Below are 6,714 nucleotides of genomic sequence, written 5' to 3'. Positions count from 1 at the left end.
TGCCCCCCCCCCCCTGTATTAGTGAGGGGATGAGGCCCCGATACTATTGCAAATGGCGGAGGCCTCACAACTGGGTCACGTTGTTATTATGGGGGGGCTTTAATGATCCGGACACTGACTGGATGCCCAGGGTATGGGGTTTACCATTGCAGGGGTCTGTAATGCATACAGGAAGTGGTTCCCAAACTGTTGGACTGGTTCCTGTACGGGGGGACCCGGGGCGGGGGGTCTCAGTTTGGGTAAAATACACGGGGAATCCCTACATACCCCTAAAAGCTCAACTAGAAGGTCCATATGGGGGAAACTGGGGGTGACAATGAGTGATCAATGTATTCCTATATCTGTAAGCTTCTTACGGGGAACCTTGGCCCGAGGTTGGACCGCCAAAGGGATCTTGAAGTGGTGTCAGAACCAGAACCTTAATGCTGCTTACAGAACTTTTAAATATTAGAAACCCAACAGAACTGGTTTGCCATCTGAATGGAACTGGTTTAAAGAGGACTTTATGGGGGAATGTTCTACAGGGAGACATACAGTGCTCAGTAAGGTTACACTAAGATTGCCCCCCAATATAACCTTCCCAGGGAAACACCATCCAGCCATAAAGGTTCCTATGCCCCCCCCCCAAGGGGCTTCAGCACAGCGCTGCCTAACGGGGTTGTTTGAGCCGGGAGATGGGGGGAACAACCCCACAAACCTGCCGGCCAAACTGTCATATAGAATTTACCGGCTTTTTCTGAAAAAATGTAAAGTCCCTACATGGATCTGGGTTTCTCTATTGGGTTTTACCACATTTTAGCATTTTCCAAGCACTTTACACTTTCCCTAAAAAGATGGAGATGTTACACCGCTTCATATTGTTCCTGACTAAATCCATTTGGTACCGGAACATTATAGTACATTATAGCAGCCATAAGTGCCCCTTACTGTGCTGAGCATATTGTCCCCCATCAGTGGCAGCTCAACACTCCCTGAGGCCTAGAATGGGACACAAGGCATGGGTGCCCCCCAGTCCGTCCCAGCTCAACACTCCCTGAGGCCTAGAATGGAACACAAGGCATGGGTGCCCCCCAGTCCGTCCCAGCTCAACACTCCCTGAGGCCTAGAATGGAACACAAGGCATGGGTGCCCCCCAGTCTGTCCCAGCTCAACACTCCCTGAGGCCTAGAATGGAACACAAGGCATGGGTGCCCCCCAGTCTGTCCCAGCTCAACACTCCCTGAGGCCTAGAATGGAACACAAGGCATGGGTGCCCCCCAGTCTGTCCAAGCTCAACACTCCCTGAGGCCTAGAATGGGACACAAGGCATGGGTGCCCCCCAGTCTGTCCCAGCTCAACACTCCCTGAGGCCTAGAATGGGACACAAGGCATGGGTGCCCCCCAGTCTGTCCCAGCTCAACACTCCCTGAGGCCTAGAATGGAACACAAGGCATGGGTGCCCCCCAGTCTGTCCCAGCTCAACACTCCATGAGGCCTAGAACGGGACACAAGGCATGGGTACCCCCCAGTCTGTCCCAGCTCAACACTCCCTGAGGCCTAGAATGGGACACAAGGCATGGGTGCCCCCCAGTCCGTCCCAGCTCAACACTCCCTGAGGCCTAGAATGGAACACAAGGCATGGGTGCCCCCCAGTCCGTCCCAGCTCAACACTCCCTGAGGCCTAGAATGGAACACAAGGCATGGGTGCCCCCCAGTCTGTCCCAGCTCAACACTCCCTGAGGCCTAGAATGGAACACAAGGCATGGGTGCCCCCCAGTCTGTCCCAGCTCAACACTCCCTGAGGCCTAGAATGGAACACAAGGCATGGGTGCCCCCCAGTCTGTCCAAGCTCAACACTCCCTGAGGCCTAGAATGGGACACAAGGCATGGGTGCCCCCCAGTCTGTCCCAGCTCAACACTCCCTGAGGCCTAGAATGGGACACAAGGCATGGGTGCCCCCCAGTCTGTCCCAGCTCAACACTCCCTGAGGCCTAGAATGGAACACAAGGCATGGGTGCCCCCCAGTCTGTCCCAGCTCAACACTCCATGAGGCCTAGAACGGGACACAAGGCATGGGTACCCCCCAGTCTGTCCCAGCTCAACACTCCCTGAGGCCTAGAATGGGACACAAGGCATGGGTGCCCCCCAGTCCGTCCCAGCTCAACACTCCCTGAGGCCTAGAATGGAACACAAGGCATGGGTGCCCCCAGTCCCCTAGTTGCTGGGCAGAAGCCCCTGTATCTCAGTCACTCTATGGGCAACTTTAGCCCCCAAACAAAAAATTCACCCTCCACCCATGCACAGCAGACTGGGGCAGGGCAGCTGGGTACAGGGTAAAGGTACCAAGGGGTTAAAGAAGTATATGGCCAAGGTCTGGGCACCGTGTTGGGCAGGCAGCTTCCAGTAACAGGGAATAGGGGGGCTGTAAGGTGCCACAGACAGTCACTATTTATTGGGCTGGGGGGGCTGTTTGTGCCTCTGGGTACTGGGAATGCCAGGGGGTCTGTAAGGTGCCACAGACAGTCACTATTTATTGGGCTGGGGGGGCTGTTTGTGCCTCTGGGTACTGGGAATGCCATTGGCCCTGCGCTGTAGCTCAGCTCACCTATCAATTGGCTTCTTATTGCCAGTGATGAGAAAGGGATTTTCCCTGTGACAGTTGCTTCCAGCTGCCATAGACACTGTGACAGGGACAATTTAATAGCCGGCATCATAAATCATGAGCTGCCCTTGAAAATGCAAAAAAAAAAGAGGATTTGTGGGGAATTGTGAATGTAGCCAGTAATTAAAAGGACAGCAATGTTTTGCCATTTCTAGGCGCCATCATTGCCGGGACATTATGAGGTTAAGTGACTCTGTCCAGGGTCACAAGGTAAGGGGCCCAGTGGGGCGGGTGCCTTACATCAATGGGTCCTGAGTTAGACTCCTGCCCTGGTGGCTCTTGCTTACACTGGGGCTCAATTCTGATACCGTCCCTACCCACCCAATCAGAGCTGAGCCCCATTGATGTAGGCAGGGCTCCCAGGCGGGAATCGAACTCAGGGCCCATCGGTGTAAGGCAGTCTCCCTACCCGCTGAGCTATCCTTCCTCCTCCCACTTGTAGGGTGTTTTTTCGTAATCTTGTCTTCTGCATATTGGCGGTTGGTGTATCCTAACCGACTGACTGAAACACTCAGGGTTACAGCCTGCTGCTTGCCCCAAGCCCTATATAACTAGGGGGGCTGTTATAGTAGGGGGAATCCTCCATTTATCAACATTCTCTGGGGGGGGGCAGTCAAAGAGGGGAGAGAGGCCTTCTTTGCAGTAAAAGTGGTGGGAAAAGTGGGGAAAAACACTTTCTCACAGAAATCCGCCTAAATTCCAACTCAACCGCCACTTTCCCATTTTTAAGGAAAGAAAGACTGTCTTTTAAAGGGCATTTTCCTGCCATTTTTAAAATGGAGTGAAGCTCAGTGTAACTGTCGGATCAATTGTAAGCTCTGCTGTTTTGCTTGGTTTCACCCAGTCTCCATTTTACACCTCTGGGGGGGCCCCATTGGGGGATTATTAACAGGTTAACGGGGATTATAAGCCTCATTGTTAGGGGGCAAGTCTCTGTCTAACCCTAGAACAATAGGGGCAAAAAGCCTCATTACCATTTTATAAACAAGTAAATCACTGATTAAACAAAAAGTTTAATTTATATCTTATATATAAAAAGTTTTGACCTCACATTTGCATTGTTATGCCAGTTTTAGCTTAATCAGTGAGGCAATAATAACATTTTGAGTGAATATATTGTACAGGTATGGGATCCCGAATTACGAAAGCTCTGAATTACGGAAAGCCCGTCTCCCATAGGCCCCATTTTAATCAAATAATTCAGATTTTTAAAATTGATTTCCTTTTTCTCTGTAATAATAAAACAGTACCTGTACTTGATCCCAACTAAGATATAATTACCCCTTATTGGGGGCAGAACAGCCCTATTGGGTTTATTTAATGTTTTATTGATTTCTTAGTAGACTTAAGGTATGAAGATCCAAATTACGGAAAGACCCCTTATCCGGAATACCATTGGTCCCGAGCATTCTGGATAACGGGTCCCATACCTCTATACATTTTTGTTAAAAGTTACATTTTTCGTTTTAGCAGCAGTGTCCCCTCTTTATTCCCGTCACTGACACTCGCCCCAGCTTATCTGTGCCCCCCCATAGCAGAACTACAGAGCTGCCTGACAGCATTGCCCCCCCCTAACTTTAGCCGTGCCCCTTCTGTTCCCAGCAGCCCCTTGGGGATCAGCAAGCAGCACATACACACTGGCACCCAAACTGGGATATTGGGGTACTGGGAATTCAAATCAGGGGCCGTGACTGATAATGAATAAAGCGCCGGGACCTTATTCCCAGCCTGGGGCCCACACTCACTGTTCCTCTTCCCCTCAGATTAAGTCCCGGTACAGCTGCGCAGTGATTGGATGGGCTGCAGGGTGAATGCTTCCAGCATATCCAATCCCTACTCAGCTGCACCGGGGCTTAAACTTCCAGAACAAAACAAACTGCAGGCTGAGTATAAGTCCCGGTACAGCTGCACAGTGATTGGTTGGGCTGCAACACGAAGGCTTCCAGTCTATCCAATCAGTTTTCAGCTGTACCGGGACTTAAATACCGAGCGCTGATTCGACTTCATGTTCCCTCAGTTTTTCCTTTTAGCCCTCAGGATTGGAAATACAGTAATTAGTGCAGAGTTTGCTCCCACACAAACCAACCAGCTTCCAGTCACAAACAGTAAACAAACAAGCTCCCACCTTGTAAAACTCGACACCCCATAAAATATCAAGGGGTATTAAGGGGGACAAAAAGTGGATGGAGAGGCTCAGGGGGTGTAGGGACCCGCGGGTAGGGCTGGTATTTTACAGTAAAACATGTTGCTTGATGCCAATGTTATTAATAGGGAAACACATAAACATATAGGAAGGCCCTACCTGTGGGGGTAACAGTTTCTATGGATGTGAATCCCCTACAAGTGCTATTCCCCTAGTTGCTGGGCAGAAGCCCCTGTATCTCAGTCATTCTATGGGCAACTTTAGCCCCCAAACAAAAAATTCACCCTCCCCCCATGCACAGCAGACTGGGGCAGGGCAGCTGGGTACAGGGTACAGGTACCAAGGGGTTAAAGAGGTTTATGGCCAAAGTCTGGGCACCGTGTTGGGCAGGCAGCTTCCAGTAACAGGGAATAGGGGGGGCTGTAAAGTGCCACAGTCAGTCACTATTTATTGGGCTGGGGGGGGCTGTTTGTGCCTCTGGGTACTGGGAATGCCAGGGGGGCTGTAAGGTGCCACAGACAGTCACTATTTATTGGGCTGGGGGGGCTGTTTGTGCCTCTGGGTACTGGGAATGCCTATGCCTAGGGTCTATTTTGCATTCCAGCCCAGACCTGATTAGGCCACTGACTTTACTACTTGTTTGGACCACACTATAATACAGTAATCAAGTGGCAAGGTGAGTGGGCCAGTCTGGGGTCCTATAGTTCTCTTAAAGGCCCCTCTTATAGTGATACACCCCCGATCTCAAGGAGCCAATAGCCTTACCCGTTACATGTAGAGCCCACTAATGTAGCCGCTGGTCAGGCACTGATTTAGCCATGCAGGGGGCTGTGCTTCTGAGCATTCTCTATGTATCCTTGCAGAGCTGAAGAGGAGGATGAACATCTATAGAGAACCCTGGGGCAAAACAAAGGCAAAATGGCTAAGAAGGAGGAGAAATGTGCCATCCAGGGATCGCTGCAACCTGGCTAATCCAACATTCGGAATCCTTTTACAAAGGGAAATGGAACTTGGCCACTTTATTATTTATTTTGTATAAAGACACAAAGGCAATTGGCTTCTCGCTGCTCAGAGCTCATTAGTGATCAGTTTAGATACATGAGCCGTGGCAGCTTGGGAATCAGTGTAGTCTGCAGCATGCTCAGTACTGGGGCAGTTGTCTGGCCAAACAGGGTAGAGTCCCGGGAGGGTTTCTGTGTATGTTATATATATATATATTAAAAGGAGAGATAAAATAACTACACAGAATAAACACGCTGTATTATATACCAGCTGGGCACTCTTATACTGCTCAGAAAATATCTCCATTACTCCCCTATCAGCTCCCCAGTGTAGATTCTTCTGTTCTATGATTATTTCCATGTATCCCCATTGGCCCTGCGCTGTAGCTCAGCTCCCCTATCAATTGGCTGCTTATTGCCAGTGATGAGAAAGGGATTTTCCCTGTGACAGTTGCTTCCAGCTGCCATAGACACTGTGACAGGGACAATTTAATAGCCGGCATCATAAATCATGAGCTGCCCTTGAAAATGCAAAAAAAAAAGAGGATTTGTGGGGAAATGTGAATGTAGCCAGTAATTAAAAGGACAGCAATGTTTTGCCATTTCTAGGCGCCATCATTGCCGGGACATTATGAGGTTAAGTGACTCTGTCCAGGGTCACAAGGTAAGGGGCCCAGTGGGGCGGGTGGTACCTTACATCAATGGGTCCTGAGTTAGACTCCTGCCCTGGTGGCTCTTGCTTACACTGGGGCTCAATTCTGATACCGTCCCTACCCACCCAATCAGAGCTGAGCCCCATTGATGTAGGCAGGGCTCCCAGGCGGGAATCGAACTCAGGGCCCATCGGTGTAAGGCAGTCTCCCTACCCGCTGAGCTATCCTTCCTCCTCCCACTTGTAGGGTGTTTTTTCGTAATCTTGTCTTCTGCAT

This window comes from Xenopus tropicalis, chromosome 2 (genome assembly GCF_000004195.4).
Source record: "Xenopus tropicalis strain Nigerian chromosome 2, UCB_Xtro_10.0, whole genome shotgun sequence".
Taxonomy (NCBI): domain Eukaryota; kingdom Metazoa; phylum Chordata; class Amphibia; order Anura; family Pipidae; genus Xenopus; species Xenopus tropicalis.
Note: the sequence above shows the minus strand (reverse complement) of the source record.